General features: G+C 37.6%; 1 long non-coding RNA gene across 1 annotated transcript in view; it reads left to right on the forward strand.

The window, feature by feature from the left end:
- Positions 1-24320, forward strand: part of LOC128563207 (uncharacterized) — a 147599-nt gene that overhangs the window by 89417 nt on the left and 33862 nt on the right. The window contains exon 2 of the long non-coding RNA XR_008373762.1: positions 4501-4591. This is a non-coding gene — a long non-coding RNA (uncharacterized LOC128563207). The remainder of the gene's footprint in view (positions 1-4500; positions 4592-24320) is intronic.

Raw genomic sequence — 24320 nt, forward strand, 5'->3', positions numbered from 1 at the left:
TCAGAATATTTTCACAGATGATCTATATTACATATAACTAACATAGCACACACACAAACACGCATTTATGCTATATGTACTGTTCTACACCTTGACTTTTCCTACTTAATAATATATCTTAGACAATACATATTGAACATCAATCCCTAATACATTTTCTTCCGTATTACAATTGCCTTGAATGTCATTAAATAGATAAGCTTGTTAGTCTAACCTAGGATATGTTGCAGTAATAAACAATCCCCAAACCACAGTGGCTTAAAACTGCAAATGTTTATTTCTGTCTCATGCTACACGTTTATTGTGGGTTGATGGGAAGTTCTATTCCACATCTACATCATTGTAGACCCACGAAAATGGAGCCGCTTCTAACCGATCACGGTGGCAGTAGGAAAAAGAATTCTAGGATCATGCTGAAATTAAATGATTTGGTGGCAATTGTCATTTCTGTTTACAACATTGAACAATGGGTCACATGGCCACATCAACCACAATGGACCTAGGAAGTGCTGAAAGTACATCTGTACACATAATAACAACCAAAGGCTATATCAGACTTTTAAATCTGCTTTCTATTGTTAATCCTTTTGTTGTTTTCAATCCTTAAAAATTAAAAATAAGACTCTGATACATGTGGACATGCCATTTTGCATGTGTGAATATACCTATAAGAATGTATTGCTAGATGTAGAATTTTGCATGCATCCTGAGAAGTCCACATGTGGCCAAAAGCACCCTAGAAATCTAGTTTCTCTATACTTGATATATACCAAACACATATTATTAAAATTATGTTTTCCTTGTTTACGTGGCAGATGAAAGCAAAGAGATACCTCAATGGAGGTATTTCCTTTAAATATTCCAAGCATGCGTCATGTAATTTTGACTTGACTAAATGCAGTAGATAAAGAATATTATGTATGTGGCCTTCAGCTGCTTGAATATATTTTGTTATTATACGTAATTTCTTTTAGAATTATTCCAGGGACACGACTGGCTGCAGCTACATTCTCTGAGCTTGAATAAGAAATAGGAATGGCTACAATATTTCATATTTTAATTCTAATCCCAAAATGCTTATGAAATTACTTTTCAATTTCAGTCAAGTCGGGATTGATGTTGTGCTGAAGGCTGAGATTTCGAAGATGGAATTCTTTAATCATTTGTTCTTAATAGGTTTCCCAATAGTCCCATGGGAGGTTGATATGTGTCATATGATTCTAGGATTAAATTACTTTGGGAAACATCACATTAAGCAAAGCTAAATTTTTTTTTTGAGACACAGTCTCACTATGTCACCCTCAGTAGAGTGCTATGGCATCACAGCAACCTCAAACTCTTGGGCTTAAGTGATTCTCTTGCCTCAGCCTCCCAAGTAGCTGGGACTACAGGCACCTGCCAGAATGCCTGGCTATTTTTTGTTGCAGTTGTTTAGTTGGCCCGGGCCAGGTTCAAACCTGCCACCCTCAAAGTGGCTGGTGCCATAAACCACTGTGCCAAGGGTGCCGAGCTAAGCAAAGCTAACTTTTTAACCACAGGACTTTTCACAACCTCATTTAATATGGGTACAGACATTGTAAATTTTCAATAAAGAATATGTCAAGTAGTTTCTCAAATATATTTGACTGCAAAGTCAATATTTTATGAGGTCTGCCCAGATAGCCTAATTCTCAACAGAACATATTTAGGAAAGTATTTTATAGTATTAAAAACATAATCCAGCAAGGCATTATTAAACATTAGTTATATTCTCAACATATGTTAATGATTCAGTGGTTACAGAAAAGTAGGCTAAACTCCTCATTTCAAAGAGCCTACTGGCTCTTGGGAAATAAGACAAAATATAAAATAATCACTTCAATTTAAATGAAATATAAATCAGCATTTTCCTGAGACAAAAGATTTCATTAATTCTACATATAGAGTCTGGCACTTTTAATCAAATCAAGCTTCAATTTTGATGTATAATTACAATTTCATTTGCAAGGAAATAAAATATTCAGCACAAGAGTAAAACCTTTTCTATTAAAATGTCCCACAATAAAATTCTAAGGAAACAAATGTTAGCTCCGATGATTCATGCTTTAACTTTACTGTTTCCAGATTTCTCCCTCAATGGTGAATCTAAAAATTGCCTGACTAAAGAAGATTCATCTTATGGTATAGATCAGTGATCCACAACCTTTTTTTGATATGCATTTGTGAGCAATTCATGTATTATGGTCTCTGTGCAGTCAAATCTCTCTGCTAATGGTAATCTATATTGGCAGCCGCTCCCTAATGCTAGCATCACCACCTCAGCTCCACCTCAGGTCATCAGGCATTAGATTCTCATAAAGAGCAGCAACCTAGATCCCTCACATGCACAGTTTATAGTAGCATTCATGCTGCTATGAAAATCTGCTGCCACTTCTGACCGGACAGGAGGCATGGCTCATATGACAATGCAAGCAACGGGAGTGACTGTAATACAGATGAAGCTTCACTTGCTCTCCTACTGCTCAGTTCCTGCTTGTGTCTGAGGGTTGGGGACCACAGATTTAAATGACTAAAGACCCACTACCAGAATAGAGAAAAGGAAACAATCTCTAGGAATGAGTTTCAAATAGAAAGTGTTTTGAACTTCTTTATTTCCTAATTTTCTCAGCTGTGATACAAGTGCTTAGATTGACAAATATGCTCTAAGAAAAGTCATCACATAAAAATACCTTAAATCAAACATTATTTTTTTTTTTTTTTGTAGAGACAGAGTCTCACTTTATGGCCCTCGGTAGAGTGCCGTGGCCTCACACAGCTCACAGCAACCTCCAACTCCTGGGCTTAAGCGATTCTCTTGCCTCAGCCTCCCGAGTAGCTGGGACTACAGGCGCCCGCCACAACGCCCGGCTATTTTTTGGTTGCAGTTTGGCCGGGGCCGGGTTTGAACCCACCACCCTCGGTATATGGGGCCGGCGCCTTACCGACTGAGCCACAGGTGCCGCCCAAATCAAACATTATTTTGATGCAATTAATTCTGTATTCCTCTTTTGCACCTGCTAAGCTGTACTTACTAGGGTGTTACTACTGTAATGTCCTTAAATATATTAATATCATTGATGATTGTGTTCATAAATACATTGAATTGTCGTGAGTAAGGGTATAAAAGAAATGACTTTGACAAATGAGTGTTAGAAAGGGAAATTTTTTGAGAAATTTCTCTGATGATGAGAAGTCAAAGCTTTAAACATACATTCTTTAGCAAAGATCTGAAGATGGATTTCTATTCTTAAAGAAAAATAAGAAGTTATCTATTTTATTTCCATTTATTCTCTTTTTTTAACCTCATGAAAAAAAATAAAGTAACAGATGATTGCTAGAGGGTGTTTTACAAAGGAAAATTGAGTATTTTTCTGATATAAGGCAAAGATATAAACATGCTGATTCAAAATTCATGTATAAAAATAATTCACAGACTTACTTAACAATACTTGCCTGAGTGAAAAATCTGACTACTATTTCTATACCATTGTGTTTTGACCCTTTGGGGCCATAACTGTCAGCTTCTGCAGAGTCCCTTCAGGCCCCTAAATAAATGGACCCTTCACATACACCTAGCCACTTGCCAAGCCTCACTTACCAAATCTCTAGTTGATACTTAGGATGAGACATTCGGTATGTCTGTAAGTATTCAGGTTGTAATTATAAACATACTTAATTGATTAAAGAATTTTTATAAACTTGAATTTGTTGCTACTTTATTTGTCCAATTTATTACTACTAATAGGAATTGAAACTAATGCAATTACATGTCTTAGATAATCTATAATTTACTTTTTAATAATTCATAGTAATTTCTGAGCATTAGCCAAAATGGTAGTTTCATTTTAAGACACAATTTTTGCTCTGAATATATTGGCCATCAGTCCATTAAATAAAACTGTTATTGTAATTCAAAAAGCCACTGATGTGCTCAAGCAACTGCTTTATCACTCTATATACAGGGCAGACAAACATTCAATATGTCAGTTAAAACACAGACTTATCACAAAAAAGGATAAGAAAGACTAGCATCTAGTGTTCCTGGTTTATTTTTAAGACACACCCCATGGATGAAGCTCATAACTTCCTATGTGAGAACATAGATGTTGGTCATAATCTAGTTCCTCAGAAGTTTCCACCATCTTCAAAAAGCAAAGTTCTGTCCACTTCTGCCACTTGCACCGGGGCACAAGTCTGGCTTATGCCCACACTACTCAACTGCTTCCTATGACAGGTCTTTCTGTGCATGTTTCTCCATTTTTCTAGAAGGAGAAGCTGTGGTAAGATAAGAGACTTCAGAAGACACACCACGGAATAATTTATAAAGACATCAAATTCCATCTCATTCTTCCTATTATTTAAGATTCAGGAAAAAGTGAGGGTTTTCTTTTCCTGCTTTCCTAAATATTTCATTCAAGTTAATTTATCCTGGAGACTCTCCTACTCAGAGAAGAGAAATAACAAGACTTTTTTTTTTTTCAGGAATGGGAGAGCCCCACAGTTTTTGCTGGGAAGAAGCACTGAACTTCTAGGGCACCAAGGACATAATGAAGGCTGAACACCAGGCAGTGAGGTAAAGCCCACTCAGAAAATTTCTTCCGACTTCACTCAGCCCAGAGGGGCTGCTCACACGCAGGGCATGGACAGGGAAGATTTTTAACTATGACCAAAAAACACCTATTGCCTAATATCTTTACCTGTAGGACTACTCTCCTGCATTCAAAAATTTGATTTTATTATCAGGAGAGGGAAGGAGTTCACTACAACTTAACTGAGATTAAATTTCTTAGCATCCTGGGACATTAAGCTCAGGAACAGATTTAATTTGATTTTAAACAAACAAAAAAAAAGGGAATGTGCATTTCTTAGACCCTGTGCAGCAAATCCATTGTCACTATACATGCCCTTCCTCAACCCTGCCAGATACTCAGAGGTTTCAGCCAGATTCTTCTAGAGGAGAACATTAAAAATAACCTCTTACCAAAGATTACTGTGTAAAATGGGAAACTGGGAGGGTTTCCAGACTTGATTAACAGCATTATACAATTATTTACTTATTTTTTTTTTTATTAAATCATGATCTATTTATGTTATAAGTACAATGGGATTCGTAAGCTTTAAACCTTGCAAATAACACTTCACTTCAGACAGAGACTGGGTCCGCAGACAGCTGGGAAGCTGTAACTGTTTAGCTATATGAATCACAGCTGGTTTGGCAGATTTTTGTACCAGGAGTGGGGAACCTTTCATGTGGAAAGTCTGCATTAATTTAGCTATGATCAAATACAGCATCATTCAAGAAACTTCAATTAGATATACTTAATATGTACCTTATTTTGTAAAATCTAAGTAATATGTACTTAATAATTTTTAAAAATGAAAGCTACTTGTTAATTTTAAAGTTAATTAACCTTATAATGACTTTGTTGTGTCTGCTTTTTGTTGAGAAGCATTTGAATATTTGATTGCAGCATGGAGGTCCACAATTTCAGTTGATCCTATAGATGGGTATCAGTCATTTGTGACTTTAAGGCTTTCTTCATTTGGGTTATGTATGAAAATGTGGATCTGCAGGAATAAGGGGTTGAAAAGCAAGAAACCATTTGGGGGCACAATGCCAAAGGCCTGAATATTGCACTGCATTTTTCTGTGTTTCAATTAGTTCTTTCTTAGCATCAAACAATGACTTTTAAATGTCATTTACTACAGCTTAGTCAATTCCTCTCTAGTTCTTTAGGTGCCTTGTTGCTATCAAGTAAATGAGAATGAAATGTTAATTTGAGTATGATGTCTTGATTCTCAAAGTCAGTGAAACTTTCGTTGCATTCTTCAATTCTATAACAGCTGCATATTCTCCAAATGATTTGCATATATCATCCTGCTCATCAGTGACCTTTGCTAATAGGAAAAATATTAATGTAAAGTTTCCTTTTGAAGAAGAATTATCTTGAATAAAAGATAGCTTTTAGTGAAATGCTTATGTTTTTTTACCACATATCATGTATAGACATAGTTTTACATTGTAAAGAAATAGTCAAATCATTTTAATTTAACATAATAGCATGCAGAAATGCTGTGTTCATATAGAAATCTTCTTTCAATAATTTACATTGCTGATTCTATTTCTTCCTAAAATGTAACTATCTGTTCTCACGGAGATAAAATTTTGGCTAATGCCTGTCCCTGTGATATTCAACTAGCTAACACAGTTTAGAATGATATGGCACATCCACACTGGGTATCTGTTGGTTCAACTTTAGCATGTTACGGACTTGAAAATATCATGTTGCATGTGCATGAAGATAGGTCACAATACTTATTGCAAAATGTCAGGCAAAATAGATTTAGCAAAGAGATTTCTCTGATGCAAGACACATTGAAAAGAATGAAAACTTTTGGATCTCTTAATACTTTTTAAAACTGTGCAATAAACTTTTCATGCTTTCCTGTCATGGAAGGTGTGCCATCTGTACATATACTCACTAAATTGACTAAATTCAGTCCAACTTCATCACATTTTTCTTGAAAGTTGTTATAGATATCTATTCTCTATGTTCCGTTCACAAGAATGCCCAAAGTGAGTAACTCTTTAGAACAAAAAAATCTTTTGTAATGACCTGAATGACTTGAACCTGTACAGAGTTAGTAGTATTAGTCGATTCATCTAAAGTTATTAAATAATATGTATTTTCTTTTGAAGTTTTGCAGGAAGTTGCTCTGTTTTTTTTCTTTCCTTTTTTTTTTTTTTTTTTATTGTTGGGGATTCATTGAGGGTACAATAAGCCGGGTTACACTGATTGCATTTGTTAGGTAAAGTTCCTCTTGCAATCATGTCTTGCCCCCAGAAGGTGTGGCACACACCAAGGCCTTGGAAGTTGTTCTGTTAACTTGAAGGCTAATTATCACTTATGGTTCTTCTTGAAAAAAGTGGTTGGTTGTACTTTGAAATGCTATAGGGGTCCAAGCTTCCTACAATTTCAACACTGCATTCATTAGCAATTTCTACATCACTGAATGACTTCACTTATTTCCCAAGTATGTAAACTCCTTTATAAGTTGCTTCAGTGACATGATTTCCAGGTCTTAGTGATGCTAAAAAGAATTGTCAAGGCTTTTTTTTTTTTTTTTTTCGACCACTAAACAACTGAGTTTATTTTCTTACACACTTAAAGGTAGAATATTAAATCTTTTTTACATTTAATGAAAATGGCTTTCCCTTCAATTAAAGGGAAGTTTTGGGGTTTACATATTTGCTATTTTATAAACTTTTACATATTTGAATAGTTTTCTTTAAGTCTTTTTTATTATATCTGGGTTGTATCCAGATAAAATTATTTTGTTGTTCTTTTTTTGTCATAAATAAATTCTTTTTTAATTAAATCATAACTGTATACATTAATGCATTTATAGAGTACAATGTGCTGATTTTATATATATTTTGGAATGCTTACATCAAACTGGTTAACATTGCCTTCCCTTCACTTACTTAATTATTGTGTTAAGACATTTGTACTCTACACTTAATATATTTGACATGTATCCTTGCAATATGCAGCATACGTGTGGTCCCACCATTTACCCTCCCTCCATCCACTCTCCAACCTTCCCCTCTTCTCCCTCCTCTTCCCTCCTTCATCCTGGGCCATAGTTGTGTTTTATCTTACATATAAAAGTGTGGGTGATTACAGGAAAAAATGCTCATCATCTTTAATCATCATAAAAATGCAAATCAAAACCACTTTGAGATATCATCTAACTTCTACAAGAGTAGCCCACATAACAAAATCCCCAAACCAGAGATGTTGGCATGGATTTAGAGAAAAGGGAACACTTCTGCACTGCTGGTGGGAATGCAAGCTAATATGTTCCTTTTGAAAAGAAGTTTGGAGAACATTTAGGGATCTAAAAGTAGATCTGCCTTTCAATCCTACAATTCCTCTACTAGATATATATCCAAAAACCCAAAAATCACTTTGCAACAAAGATATTTGCACTAGATTATTCATTGCAGCTCAATTCATAATTGCCAAGTCATGGAAGAAGCTCAAGTGCCCATCAAACCATGAATGGATTAATAAATTGTGATATATGTATACCATGGAATATTGCACAGCCTTAAAAAAGATGGAAACTTTACCTCATTTATGTTTACATAAATGGAGCTGGAACATATTCTTCTTAGTAAAGTATCTCAAGAATGGAAGAAAAAGTATCCAATGTACTCAGTGGTATAAGGCTTTTGTTTTCACCTTTTAATTTCTCCAAAACAACCTTTTGTACTTCTCCCTCTAATTTAAAATATTTGTGGTCCTTACAAGTGTTATAATGGTGATGAGCATTACATTTCTTTAATATTAATATTGCAGTATCATAAAGCAAGAAAATCATTTTATCTTTAGCAGAAATAAGATAATATTGTAATTCCTGATCCTCATTAAAAAAAAAAAAATCTGCTTTCTTGCTTTAGTGTTCTCTTTGACATAATGGGCTGACTGTTAAGCAGACAGAATTTAAAAATACTATTGAGCTATACAGCCATTCACAAATTCCACTTCAACAGAAACACAGTGCACCATTGTCAAAAGTTTATATCAGACTGGTGTGCTCCACCCCCATAAACTCTTGCTAATCAGCATTGTGAGGTAGTAGCACCAGTCAGGCAGGGGATGTTAGAACTAAATCATGAGTGTAACAGCTGTCAGTTTAGCCCTTATGGCTTCCTAATGTTCTAATTGTGCTGGTTAATCTAGGAGGACTACTTCATTGAAACTTATTTTATTCTTTGGTATTTAAAATACATTAATTAAAAAAATAAAAATATAGAAGATGAACAAAAATGTATAAATAAAAATATAAAGATTTGTTCTGTAAAATTTGGATTCAGTCAGAAGGCTGCACTTAAGGATCTAGAAGGTCACATATGGCATTAAATCACAGGTTCCCCACCCCTGTTCTATACATTCAAGGGAACAGTCAGCTCTGCTACTATTAGTAGTTAAAGTGTGGCAGAGGAGCTCATGACTTGTGTCTGGAGACAAAAATCGCAACACTAGATAAACCCTGGTTTAAAGTTGAACCTATGGGAGGTAGGAAAGAGAAAATGATTCATGATCTTATATTCCTTTTCAAAACAGGTATTCTTTTTCATATTAATAGGTTTTATATGGAAAACAAACAGATACAAACAAACAAACAAAAAAAAATGAAGGTCAATAAAACCAAAGTAAGTAGTTTGGACTTGAAAGTTTTAGTTCCTCAACAAACTAAAGTTTATATTTTGTAATAAGAAGTACTAAGGGGCTTCAACATGTTTGACTAGAGGGTTCTCATACCTTCTCCAACAAAGAACATAAACATTTAGTAGAGAATAACACTTCTCATAGCTCATTCAAAAGATAACACTGGAATTCAACAGAGAAGTGACATGAACCACATAAAGCAAGGGAGACAGATAAGTGAGATAGTCTGCTCTTCCAGGATCAACTGGGAGGCTAGAAAGACTTTCTCCTGTGGAGAAAGGTTAAGTTAGAGACTGTATGGTCCCCATTCCCACCATGGACTCCTGAAATTCTAGACATGGGAGAGCCCTTTAACCCTCACAGGCCCTGAAACTAATGTAGGAGGCTACCTGGAGACTGCACGGTGGTGCAGTTTTAGGGAGGGTGCACACACTGAGTCTACTACAACACTGAATTGTAAGCAGCTATAGCAAGGGGGCATATCAAGAGCCCAGCTTCCAATGTACTGTACCCTGGCCTGGGGATAAACATCACCTGCAGCATCACATCCTCGGAGCCCCACTGACATCCCTTGAACAAAGCTACTGCCAAGGCTGGCTGCTGCCACCGGGGCTGAAATGCAGGTCATGGGCAGCAACCCTGTTGACAGGAGCAGTACACTGCCCATTGTCATGTGACCAAACAGAATCTCTCTCTCACAGCTACTGCCATTATGGGTGGCCATCGTCAGAACTGAAGCACAGTCAGGCACAGGATGCCAATACTGCAACTAAATGTGAGCACAGCATGGGCTGCCACTGCCAGAGTTGAAGTATGAATGAGGCACATGTTTCTCACCCATATGCATAATGTTGATGCACTGAAAGCAGCTCTGTCCTTCCCACTGGGGATCCTGGGGACACCCCAATTCTTCCTAGTATAGTCAGAATCTGCACCCACCATCATGGTCCCTGAGAATGTCCAACCATGTGGTCTGGGGGCCTGGGGATCACCTAGTTCAGATACTTATTTTGTATCTCAATACACAGTCTATTCTAAAGAATGTTCCATTTGCTGATGAGACAAATATGTATTATTTTCTTGCCTGTTAGGTTCAGGTATAATATACAGTTAAATCCAATGTTTCTTTGTTAATTTTATCTCTACATGATTTCTAATACCAAGAGTGATGTGTTGAAGTCCTTAGTTAATGTTATATTGGACCCCAATATCTTCCTTTAAATATAATATTTATGGAAAAAGATGTAAACTTGTTCCATGTATATATTTATTTATATATATATTATATATATGTTTAGAATTATTATATCCTTTTGCTGAATTGATCCTTTTCTCATATAATGACTTTCTTTGTCCTTTTTACTGTTTGACTTAGTTACTTTTATCTAATTTAAGTATAGTTTTTTTTCCCTCTTGGTTTTGTTTTCTATTTACAGAGAATATATTTTTTCATCCCTTTACTTTGTTCTGTAAGTGTCTTTAATGGTAAGACAAGTTTTTTGTAGGCCCCATATATTTGGGTCATTTTTTAAAAAGCCATTCATCAGTTTCTATCTTTATTTATTTATTTTTTTTTTTTTGTAGAGACAGAGTCTTACTTTGTTACCCTCAGTAGAGTGCTGTGGCATTAAAGCTCACAGCAACCTCCAGCTCTTGGGCTTAGGCGATTCTCTTGCCTCAGCCTCCCCAGTAGCTGGGACCACAGGTGCCCACCACAACGCCTGGCTATTTTTTGTTGCAGTTTGGCCAGGGCTGGGTTTGAACCTGCTACCCTCAGTATATGGGGTCGGCGCCCTATTCACTGAGCCACAGGCATCTTTTTTTTTTTTTTTTAATGCCTTAAAACCTTTATTTCAATCATTAATGTTCAATTTGAGCACAGCTGGTAGGGATAACTCATCTTTTTTTTTCTTAATTTCAGATTAATATAAGGGCACAAATATTTAGTTTACATTGTTTTTATTTCAAAGATAAAGTTCAAGTTGGAGTTGAGCCCTTCACCCAGGGGCATTCTGAACATCTCCACATCGTACACATTAACTGAGATCTTGGCAATTACTCTCCCTCTTCCCACCTCTCCTCTCCTTTCTTTGCCCTCCCTCCAACTTGAACTGAACCATATTTTTCTCTGTAAGGGAGTGTATTAGTTTATCTACTGGCTTCATATAGTATTAAGTACATTGGATGATTGTTTTTCCATTCTTGTTACACTTTACTAAGAATAACATGTTTCAGCTCCATCCAGGCAAACAAATCTCCATATTTTATCATGGATGAATAGCATTCCATGGTGTATATATATGCCACAGTTTGTTAATCCATTCGCGGGCCCATGGGCATTTGGGAAGCCTCCATGACTTGGCAACTGTGAACTAAGCTACAATAAGCAGTCTGTTGCAAATGTCATTGTGGTAAGTCATTTTTTTTTTTTTTTTATTCTGGGTAGATACCTAGTAATAGGATTGTGGATCAAATGGGAGGTCCAATTTTAATTCTTTGAGAATTCTCCATACTTCTTTCCATAAAAGTTGTATTAGTTTGCAATCCCACCAGCAAGGCAAAAGTGTTCTCTTCTCTCCACATCCATGCCAGCAGCTGAAGATTAGGGATTTTATGGTGTGGATTAATCTCACTGGAGTTAGGTAATAACTCAGAGTGGTTTTGATTTGCATTTCTATGATGATTAGGGATGACTTGCATTTCTCTGATGATTACAGATGGATGTTGGCCATTCATTAGACATCTTCAGAGAAGTTTGTGTTCAATCTCTTGCCCACTTATAAACGGGGTTGTTTCCTCTTTTTTGTTGATTGAGTTCACTGTAGATTTTAGTTATCTTTGTCAGATTCATAGCATATAAATATCTTCTCCCATTTTGAAAGCTGTCTGCTTTAGTTGTGGTACCCTCAGCTGGGCAGAAGCTTTTTAGCTTGATCATGTCCCATTTATTTATCTTTGGTATTGCCACAATTGCCAAGAGGTTCTTCTTCATAAAATCCTTTCCCAGGTCAACTTTATAGTTTTACCCAACTTTCTTATAGAATTTTCATTGTTTCATGCCTTAAATTTAAATCTTTTATCCAACGAGAGTCAATTTTTGTCAATGGTGAGAGATGAAGGTCCAACTTCAGTCTTCCACATGTGTCTAACCAGTTCTCCCAGCACCACTTATTAAATAGGGTTTCTTTTCCCCTGTGCATGCTTTTGTTTGGTTTACCACAGATCAGATGGTGATATGTGAATGGGTTCATTTCTAGGTTCTCTATTCTATTTTATAGATCGATATCTCTATTTTTATGCCAATACCATGCTGTTTTGATCACTGTAGACTTGTAGCATAATCTGAAGTCTGGTAAGTGTTGCCTCCAAATTTGTTTTTATTTTTTTTAATTTTATTGGCTATTTGGTATTTTTTCAAGTTCTTCAAAGTACGATGTTGTTGCTTTGATGGGAATTGTATTAAATCTGTAGATTGCTTTCAGTAGTATGAACATTTTAATAATGTTGATTCTTCCCAGGTAGGAGCATGGCATATTCTTTCACATGTTAATATTTTCTGCTATTTCTCTTCTCAGGGTTTCATTGTTCTTTTCATAGAGATCCTTCACATGCTTTATTACATATATTCCAGGTATTTAATATTCTTTGGAGCTGCTGTGAATGGTGTTGTATCTTTGATTTGATTCTCAGCTTGACTGTTACTGGCATACATAAAGGCTAATTATTTGTGGACATTGATTTTGTATCCCGAGATGTTATATTTCTTCATCACTTCTGAGAACTTTGTAGTTGAGTCTCTGGGGTTTACCAGGTATAAAATTATGTCATATGTGAAGAGCAAGAGTTTGACCTCCTCTGTCCCCATTTGAACCCCCTTGATCTCCTTCTCTTGCCTGATTGCATTGGCTAGCACTTCCAGCATTATGTTGAATAGCAGTGGCAAAAATAGGCATGTTTGTCTCATTCCAGTTCTAAGTGGAAATGTTTTCAGTTTTACTCCATTCAATATGATATTGGCTGTGGGTTTGCTGTAGATGGCCTCTATTAGTTTAAGAAACATCCCACTTATGCCTATTTTGTTAAGCATTCTACTCAGAAAAGGATGCTGAATTTTGTCAAATTCCTTTTCTGCATCATATAGTCTTTGAGAAAATCAAATGGTCTTTGTTTTTTATTTTATTTATGTGGTGAATACATTTATGTATTTACATATGCTGAATTAATCTTGCATCCCTAGGATAAAACCCACTTGATCATGCTGTATAATTTTTTTAATGTATAGCTATATTCTGTTTCCTAGGATCTTATTGTATATTTCTGTGTTGATATTCATTAATAATCTTGATCTATAACTTTGCTTTTCTGTTTTGGAATCAGGGTGATATTTGCTTTATAGGATGTGTTGGGGGAAAATGTTTTGGAAAAAGTTATGAGATATAGACTAATTCCTCTTCAAAAGTCTGGTAGAATTCTTGTGTGAAACCATCTGGTCCAGAAAGATTTTGTATTGCTGATGCAGTTTGAGTGATTGATATATAGATCTAAACAAAATTTCTAATTCTTTCTGGTGGAGTTTATGAAGATGGTATATTTCCAGATATTGGTTCATTTCCTCCACATTTTCAAATTTTTGAACATCAAAGTTTTTGTCATAATTATTGAGGATCTTTTGTATTTCTGTGGTATCTGTTATTATGTCCTCTTTTTTATTTCTTATTGAGGCAATTAGATGGCTTACTTTTCAATTTCTGGTTAGTATGGCCAAGGGTTTATCAATTTTATTAATATTGTCAAAGAACCAACTTTTTGTTTCACTGGTCTTCTGAATGATTCTTGTGATCTCAATTTTATTTAATTCTTCTCTGATTTTTGTTACTTCTTTTCCTTTCCTAAGTTTGGAGTTGCATTGTTTATCCTTTCCTAGTTGCTTAAGATGGTAAATTAGGTTGTTGACTTGCTTTCTTTCTATTTTCTGGATGAAGGTATCTAATGCTATGAATTTCTCTCTTAGGACTGCCTTTGTAGTATCTCACAGGTTTTGATAGCTTTTGCTTCGTTATCATTTTATTCAAGAATTCTAATGATTTCTTGCTTAATTTCATACTTAAGGCAGCTGTTGTTCAGCATAAGGCTATTTAGTTTCCATGACTTTATGTAAACATGAAGATCTCTGTTGGCGTGGAGTCCAAATTTTATTCTGTGATAGTCCAAGAAGATACAAGGAATAATTTCTATTCTTTTAAATTTGGTTTGTTTATATTTGTACCCCACAATATGATCAATTTTGGAGGATAATTCATGGGCTGATGAGAAGAATATGTACTCAGTTTTATTAGGATAAAATGTTCTATGTATGTCTGTTAAATCAATTTGTTCTAGGGTTGTATTTAAATCTATTACTTCTTTGTTTAGTTTCTGCTTAGGATCTGTCCAGTTCTGTCAGAGGGGTATTGAGAACTCCAACTATTATGGAGCTGGAAGATATCATATTGTTCAGATAATTTAGTGTTCATTTTATGTATGTTCATTTAGGTTGGATGCACAATTTATAAGTATAGTGGAGTTTTGCTCATCTTGTTACAGTCTCTTCATGTTGTATGCTTTACCTGAACAATATGGAGCATTCATCCTTGTTCCTTATTTTTGTTGGTTTAGATCCAATTGTATCTGCCAATAAGATCGAAAGACTGCTTTTTTTTCTGATTTTCATTTGCCTGAAATATTGTTTTTCATCCCTTCACCCTGAGTCTTGTTTTATCCTTAGATGTTAGGTGCATTTCTTGGAGACAGCAGATAATGGATTTATGCTTTTGTTTCCAGTCAGCCAGTATGTGCCTCTTTAGTGGAAAATTCAAGCTATTCTATAAATGAGATAATTTATAAGTATAGTGGAGTTTTGCTCATCTTGTTTTGTGGAGGTCTAGTACTCAGTTTTATCCCTTGTGCTGCTGAGAGAACTGGTTTAGTTCTTTAATTTCTGGTTGTGTTTTTCTTTGGTGATGGACCATTGTGCTGGTCTATTGGAGGAATAGGTCTGAGTACTTCCTATAGAGCTAGTCTAGTTATGACAGATTTCCTCAACATTTGCATATCAGTAAAATGTTTGATTTCTACTTTGCAAATGAAACTCAGTTTAGCAGGATGCAGGATACAGGATCCTGGGCTGAAAATTTTCTTGTTTAAGAATGTTAAAGGCTGATCCCATTACTGGGCATCTACCCAGAAGGAAAAAAATCCTTTTATCATAAGGACTCTTGTACTAGACTGTTTATTGCAGCTCAATTTACAATCGCCTAAATTTCCAAAATGTGGAAACAGCCTAAATGCCCACCAACCCAGGAATGGATTAACAAGCTGTGGTATATGTATACCATGGAATACCATTCAGCCATTAAAAAAAATGGAGACTTTACATCCTTCATATTAACCTGGATGGAAGTGGAAGACATTATTCTTAGTAAAGCATCACAAGAATGGAGAAGCATGAATCCTATGTACTCAATTTTGATATGAGGACAATTAATGACAATTAAGGTTATAAGGGGGGGAAAGCAGAAAGAGGGACGGAAGGAGGGGGTGGGGCCTTGGTGTGTGTCACACTTTATGGGGGCAAGACATGATTGCAGGAGGGACTTTACCTAACAATTGCAATCAGTGTAACCTGGCTTATTGTACCCTCAATGAATCCCCAACAATAAAAAAAAAAAAAGAATGTTAAGGCTGATAACTATCCTCTTTAGGCTTTAAAAGTTTCAGCTAAAAGGTCTTCTGTCATCCTTCATAGGTAAGACTTTTCTTATGTCTAGATGCTTACTGGATGTTCTCCTTCATATTGACTTTGGCAAAGTTAATATCTAGGAGATGCTTTGTTTGGATTGAATTGTTCTGGGGTTCTAAAACTATCTACTGTCTGAATCTCTGTGTTTCTCACAATGCTTGAGAAATTCTCCACCATGATGTCTTGAAGTACAGCTTCAGTAATTTTAGGACCATCCTCTTCTCCTTCAGGCATTCCTATAATTAAGATATTCAATATTTTAGAGTAATCCTATAACTCTCTCAGGGAATAATCTGGTTTTGGTGTCTTTTTATCTGCCCATTTGAATGACCAGGTTAGTTCAAAAGTCTTGTCTTCAGTTTCTGAAATTCTTTCTTCTCTATGTTCTACTCTGTTACTGAGGCTCTCTACTGTGTTTTGAAGCTCCTTGAATGCCTCTTTCAATTCCTTAAGCTCTGTTACATCTTTCCTAATTATGTCCAGATCCTTGATGACTTTGTCTTTAATGTCACTGATTTCTCAAGATGACTTTTGGACTATTTTTTGGATTTATTTTTCCATCTTCTCCTCAATTTCATTCATTTTATTTGCCATCCATATTCTGAATTCTATTTCTGACATTGCAACAATTTCTCTATAAATGGTATTTTCTGCTGTATTTCCCTTGTACTCTCTTGGGGGAGTTGATTTGCTCTGACTTTTTATATTGTCAGGATTCTTCTGCTGGTTCCTCCCCAAGTGTATTTTCAGCTTTTTAAAAAATATTAATTATACTGTTTAGCTGAAATATTAGGTCATCCCTTAGTAGTTTTTGAGAGATAATCTCAAAAGGCAGCACCACAGAAATCCATTTGGCAACTAAAACTGAGAGGGTGAGATCAGACCTGGAGGCCCCAGGAAATGAAGCTTACCACCCATTCATCAATGAGCTAGAGCTTGTGCTTGTGGCTCTTCTCCAGCAGCCTCGCAAAACTGCAGCTCTTTCAGGGCTGCAGTGTGAGAGTCTCTGAGGGCCAGCCTTGCTTAGATAGGAGAAACTGATTCTATCCTGGTGCCAACCTGACCTCTACCCAGTTTAAAGAAGCTGCCCTATTTCACTGAGTTTCTACTATAAAATATTCAAACTGCTGCAGCCCCCCACTGGAAAAAGAGAGAGGAGGGAAATCTGTGAACAAATCCACTGTTCCTACTCCCCACAGTCCCCTACCCCTACTTTCACAAATTCAAATTATTTGCAAACCCACACCCCTCCACCAGTGGCAGCTGGAGAATGGGAATCTACCAGACAGTTCCAACAGCTCCTGCTACAGCAGCCTGAACACTCCTTGCACAAACAAGTTCACAGAAGCCTTGGTTGTCACCCCATCCCAGTCCTGTCAGTGGACTAGATACAAAGATCTGTTTCCTGAACCTTCCCAGGATGGGTCACCTGTGGATAGGCCTGTCTTTCTCCAACTTGGCAGGAGGGAAGCTGAGGGTCACCAGGCACAGACTCCGGCGAAAGGCCTTTCCAGAGGTAAAGGGAAAGATCCCCAATAACAAGAAGAAGACTCAGGAGAGAACACTCAGGAGAGAACCACTCCAAAGATAGTCCTATAGAGCCACAATTTCTTCTCGCAGTGGGGAGGCCTCTCAGAGAATTCTCCAAGCAATCTGGCCTCTGCAGGGGGAAGTCCCTTAGGCAACCAGAAAGGGGGAAAGGTGGGGTGTGGGCTCATGATTATCAAGAGAAAATTTGTTCACTTTTGCTCCAGGCAGGATGGGGAACCACAGGTGGAAATTCCTAAGTATAGGAGAACTGGAACTTCATGGCTCTCTCATGGGATGAGATGAGAGGTCCTTCGATCTCCGCTGGCTCGAAGAAAGCCCACAGCAAGCCTCCCAGTTGGGGGGGTCTCCCTTCCCCTTCTGCACCAGGCAACTTCAGTTAGTCTCTCAGGACCTGATCTCTGTTATCTTTCTTCCATTTTCACCCTCACAGTTTATCTCAGTGGGGATAATGTGCACCTTGATTTCTTCTCCTTATGTTCAACTACCCAATTTTTACTTCTCTGAGTTCACTTCAGTCCAACTTTTCTCCTCTAGCTCAGTCCTAAGCTTGGTCCCCTCCACGGCCAGCCCCCAGCTGTCCTGTCCAGCTGGCCCTGCCCTGCTGCCTGCACTTCCTTGCAGCTGCGAATCTCACCTCCCCATGGCATCCTCTCTCAGGCTGGAAAGGACACAAGGGATCCATCGTCCTCTCCTCCTGGCACCACAAGCATCCCTGACCCCACTCCTTATCTGCAGTCTCTGAGATACAAGGTACCCCGGACCTCTCCCCCTGCTTAAGGAGGATACAACAGACCCACAAGCCCCTGACCACACAGACATCTGAGGGAAAAGTATCCATTTCTCTCTTGTTCAGATGTCACCGAGCCTGATGGGGATTCTCTTGGCATCTGCAGCTCTTGGGATTGCTGTGAGCAAATCATCTCTCACCCTGTAAACTGTGCCTTCCAAGACAGGTTGAGTCTCTCCCTCCTCAGGCAGGCAGCATCTGAACAGTCTCGCTCTGTAGCCAGCCTTTTGGGGGGTAGTTGGCTTTAAACACAGGTGCACCTTTGCATTGGGTATTTGAACCATAAATTGCTTTTTATTCATAACTTGGAACCACTGAAATTCCTAACAACATGAGAGATTTCAAATAGCATCCCATTGTACAAATACGATAAATTCAACAGGCATGTCTACAACTGTTATAATGATAAAATAATCTGCATTTAAGCAGTTGGTTGTCCTACCTTAGAGTTCCGGGAAGTCACATAACAGTCCTCTGAGGAAGGAACCTGGGACTTTCACCTGTTGTGCAGAGGCAGCGGATTTCCAGGCTGGTAGAGGATTACTGCTCTGTTTATGCTCCTGTCTGTCATCTCAGCATATGTTCAATATTGGTTTTATAGAGACTATTTGTACTTTATAACTACGTCCAAGAGTGGTAAACGGAAAGAAGTCACTTTTAATGAAAAGCAAAATGTGTAATTCTCAAACTATCTGGATCAAACATGCAAGGAAACGAGTAAAAAGTGAACATATGTGAACTTCGATTCCTCAATCAGGTGGTAACGTGTCCATAATGGTTTTCAAAGCACCCATGAGTGCCCAGGGTTAAAAATGAGCATATGTTCACTTTCATTACAAGAGATTTTGTTCATGTTGTTAATGAAATAAAAATATGCAATTTCCTTAATGTTTAGTCTTCTGTTATGAAGGAATTACAGTTTGATTATTTCTTTTGGTTACTACTTGATTTGCTTTGAGACCAAGTTTTTAACCATCTCCTTAAATGAAAATGTGCAGGATGAGCCTTTAGCCCTAGTTGTTGTCTCCTTAACTTGTTATCAAAGCTGCTTCAGCTGTGCTTGGGAAAGGTGGAATGGGTCAAGTAGTATACTCCCTAAAGGATGAAGACAGAAAGTATTTGATTACCCCATCTGAGGATTAGTTATGTTTTCAATTTCTGAGCTCTATTTGTGAGCTCAGAAGGTTCCCCTAAAAATTTACATTTTGGCACATTTTGTTGGCCATGGATGCAGCAAGCAGTCTATGAATTGTTTTTTCAGTTGAATTTTATCTCTGCTGTTGTCTTTTTTTTCCCCCATAATGGTTATTTTCATTCTTAAAGTCATACAGCTAATGTACGTTACTGAACATCTGCCTTGTGTCAGGCACGGCTCTCTGCACTGAGGTTATAGCTGTGAATGGACAAACAATTCAAAATCCCCTCACCAGGAAACAAAAAAACAGTATCAGTTAACGTTCATTGTATGCTGCTTATATGCCAGGCCACGTATTTCATGATTTTCAATTATTATTGAGCTAAATCCTCCCCACAACTTAGTTTGGAAACCAAGAAGCTAAGAATCTTCCCTAAGATTACACAGACATGAGACAGAACACCTCAGCCAGCTTCTCTGACCATCCAGACGGTTACAGACCACCCAGGAATGCTGAGCCTTGGAGCCTTGTTTTAATTTTTATGATATTTTTAAATTGTCTGTCTCCTTCAACTAAAACATAAGCTCCATAAGAGCAGGGACTGTGTCTGCTTGTTCCCCACCATAACCCCTGCACCTAAAACCTACCACTGTTTGTTCTCCAGAAATATTTGTTTAAATGACATGAAGATGATAAAAGAAATTAACAGAGCATTGAACTCTGGACTGTTTGACTCCAAAGCCTTTCTTACCAATGTCTCTACTGCCTCCATGAGTCCAGAAGTAGGAAGCAACCCCTTACTGCTTGAATTTACTCAAGTGAATTATTTTAAAGCCATATGTCCTCTCCCTTATCTTAACGAGTTGACGCATTAAAAATGAGTCTAACACGAACAACATCTGATTCTTTAAAAGAGTCAAAATGTTTAAACAGATTCTCCCCTGGAACCTATCCTGAGTTTTACCACTAGAGGAAAGAGGGAGAAGCCAAAGGTGCATTTGCCTTTGGTGGAATGGATTCTCCTGAAAGGGACATTCATGCTTTGGGGATGGAGGGTAAAGATGGACAGAGAGGAGCTGCCCTTTCAGGTGCTGGGAACCTGCTATTTGTAGAGTTTGATCGTCAGTGTAAAGGGATCCATTTCCATGGTGGTATTATTCATTTTATCCTAGTTATTTCCACAATCATCATATACTCTATAATATTACTCACCAATAATCAAGCAACTTAAGAGTACAAGAGCTATCATTCTAATCTATTAACCTTTCCTTAGGTGTTTAAAAGCCAGTCATTAGCAGTGTAGTGGCCTCAACCTCAACGGCAGAACAGTAAATATTTAAAGAGTAATCTTGCCCTTTGAAGTGTTTCTGGCTGGAATAAATATTTCTTCAGCTTGTAGCACTGCCCAGATAATCACTCCATAATGAGGCGGGATTACGGTCCAGTGCTGGAACAAGCAAAAATATTACTAAGTGCAAGGAAAAGTTTTATGGTGGATTTCTGTTAACCCACGCTTCAGGCTTGTATTTTAAAGGGGAATTATCAGTATCTGCTTCTATTACACAGGACACAGTAAATTAAACCAAAAAGAGAAAACTGGAAAGAATTTAATTCAGGCCAACTGTTAAAAAAGAAAAGTAAAAGTAAAATAAGGGGATCCTGGATATCTCAAAGAGTCCTACCCTGTCATCCAAACTTTACTAAAATTACAGGGTGGTTCTTCACTCTCTGTTAAAACTTTTAGGTATAAGCAATTTTGAAAGATAAATCTGCCATTTCATTATATGCAGCGCTGCCTTCATTTCACCAGGTTGTTTTCTGCACAAAGTGTGCTTATAATTGATAACCAGTCTCTTGCTTTGAGATATCAAGATACTGGTTTCTGTCAGAAGTTCAATGCTCTTAGTCACTATTTTTATTTTATGCAGAACAACATCCTGAATAATCTTTCTCCAAGACCCAAGAGGATCTTTTTTATTACAGTCTCTGATCTTGCCCTTCTGACTTTCACCTCTTCTCTTACTGTGTCCAGTATCATCTCTAAGCAAACTCCCCATCTTCCTAATTTTCATTTACAAAATTTAGCTGGCTACTCCAACTGCCCTCTGGGCATCTCTGCCAAGATTTCCTACTCTTGCTTAAAGCTCCATATGTTTCAAATATGCTCCTAATCATTGTTCAAATCCTATGAATTATGTCTCTACCGAGAGTTTTGGATCTGTTCCCTTCCTATGAGTTCATGGTGCCCACAGCCAAGTTGCCCTCACTTGTTCTTTCTTGAACTGCCATAAAAGTCTTGAAATGGCTCCCTCCTTTCCAATTGCACTCCTGTACGCAAATTGTCCTTCTCCCATCTCTAAATCCTGCATGCAGGCTGCTACTAATCTCTCTGTTGCTCACTAATCTTTTACCGGCTATTGGCAAAGTCCAGAGCCCAGGCTGGCATCCAGGGTCCTGCAGCTGAGGATTAAATATCCATGGGCAAGTTTCTCATCCATTCTAGGTTTAGTACCTTTATTTGTAAGAAGGGAGTAACATTCCACTTTTTCAAATTAAATTAAATCATATATATTAACTATCAGATTAATATACATTAAAACGCCAGCTCTTACCGAAGGAACCCCTTCAGTGGGGTTCTTCCTGCTGGCCTCTTGGACCTACCCTACATGCTTCCTAAATTGGACTTCCCACCCTTCCCTAGGCTTACAAATCCTTCCCTGACTCCAAGGATTTTTCATGCTGTTTCTTCTAGATGGTAGGCCAGTCTCACCTCTGTCTTTCCTATTTCATGCATTCCTGAAGGCCTTCAAATACAGAGCCCAACTTTTCCATGACGTGTATTTCCTTCTAAGGAGAGTATTCCCTCCAAATCTTTATAGAGAAATGTTGATCTATCTCCAACCTACTTTCTGCATTTTCTTCTTCTTGGTATTATAGCTATTGATTTATGTGTCTTATTAACCCACCCTGCACACGCACACACACACACACACACACACACACACACATTTTCTCCTTATACTGGATGTTGAACAGTAGGTAGGAAAAAGAAGCTGCTTGAGAGCCTAATTCTAATACCTACCTAAATATCCATGGGCAAGTTTCTCATCCATGCTAGATTTAGTACCTTTATTTGTAAGAAGTGAGTAATACTCCACTTTTTCAAATTAAATTAAATCATATACATTAACTATCAGGTGCTCACTAAATGCTGGCTCTTACTAACTATAACAGTCTGAAGGACAGAACTCCATCTTCCCTGCAATGCCTCACTCACCCCCTGCACGAATGTGTGCTCAGAATGTTGGTTGAACTGAAGGACCTTGTCTTTAGGTGGGTCCCTTTGCTTAATATTTACCGCAGAATTTGGGAGCATTTAGATGAGCTCTGTGCTGACCTACAGACCACTAAAGGGCATTTTCCAGTTAGATTAATCAGGCTCTAGGGTTTCACCTGGACCAAATGTCCCAGCTGTTACCCAATTAATATAAAGTTGCTCTTGGTATGGTGAGGCCCAGCCACTACCCCAGGGACGCTGGAGCCCTGTGACACTGAGCATCCAACAAAGTGAAAACTCGGCAAATACTGCCGCCCGACAGCCTCCGTCCTGGTTTCTAAGGCAGAAAGGGGCATCACAGTGCACACTCCATTGGCTCCCAGAGGCCATTCAGCTGAGAGGTCTCAAACTATTGTCTCATTGGAGCATCTTCATAAAAATGACAGGAAGAGTGAAACAAGGTAAGAAAATCTGGTTTTCCCAGCTGTATGCATGCCTAGTCATCAGGTAGGTACAGCAGACAGTCCCTATGTGGTATAATTCACAGCCTTGGCCCCATTTATATTGATTTTCACAGGCAGGTGAGGTGGTTTTCGTAAAGACAGAAAAGAATAGAGTAAATTTCCTAAATGTAAAAATACCAAAACAATCTAGGAGTTGCCTCCACTTCCAGTGGTCTTGGAATTACTCCCTAAAGCTGCTATCAATTAATTATAGAGATTAGCTAGCAAATGACAGAGAGGAGACAAGGATTTAGGTGGAAAGGTTTGTGGCCAAGTAAGACAGGATACAAAAGGGGGCAGGGATTTGTCCAATCGAAATGTCCATATCACCTTTTCAGATGTGTTTTCTAGCTGGTATATAGACTGTGAGCTTAATGAAAACCAACAAGGAAGTGAAGCTGCTTTTTGATAGTAGAAGTCACTCAATGATAAGTAAAATAGTTCTCTAATCTCCATCACAACCTCCTCCTCTCTCACTTCCAGCAGAAGTGAGGGCACACACACATCACACAACACACATGTACACACAGGGCCTTCTCCACTTCTGCCAAGAGCACTTACTCTGCACCAAGTTCCAAGAATATTTTTTTTCTCTATGGAAGCTGAGTGCAATAATTACTTTATATTTGGCTATCCTACTGTTTCTTGTCATGTTTCAAAAATAATTAAGATGGTTTGTGTGGATATGTAATATGACAAGAATTTAAATTAGAAGTGAAACAAAAGAAAAAATATGAAGAATCAAAGATGAAAACACATGAGATGGTAAAAGAACTAAAAAGCACAAAGCTCTACACATCTACTAACCACATATTTATCTCTAATCATTCCAGTGGCCAAGTTTGTAGAGAAACCTAGTCAGTCACATAACTGTCATCTACAAGAGGGAGTCCCAATCATTTGTGTGTATCTGAGTTATCCAAAGATCTCATAAAACTAGAATCCCTTGGGTCCCACCTACAGAATTTCTAATTCTGTAGATTTGAGGTGAGATCCTGGAACCTATAATTTTAGAAAGTTCTCATTGATTT

Source organism: Nycticebus coucang, chromosome 13, assembly GCF_027406575.1.
Source record: "Nycticebus coucang isolate mNycCou1 chromosome 13, mNycCou1.pri, whole genome shotgun sequence".
Classification (NCBI taxonomy): Eukaryota; Metazoa; Chordata; class Mammalia; order Primates; family Lorisidae; genus Nycticebus; species Nycticebus coucang.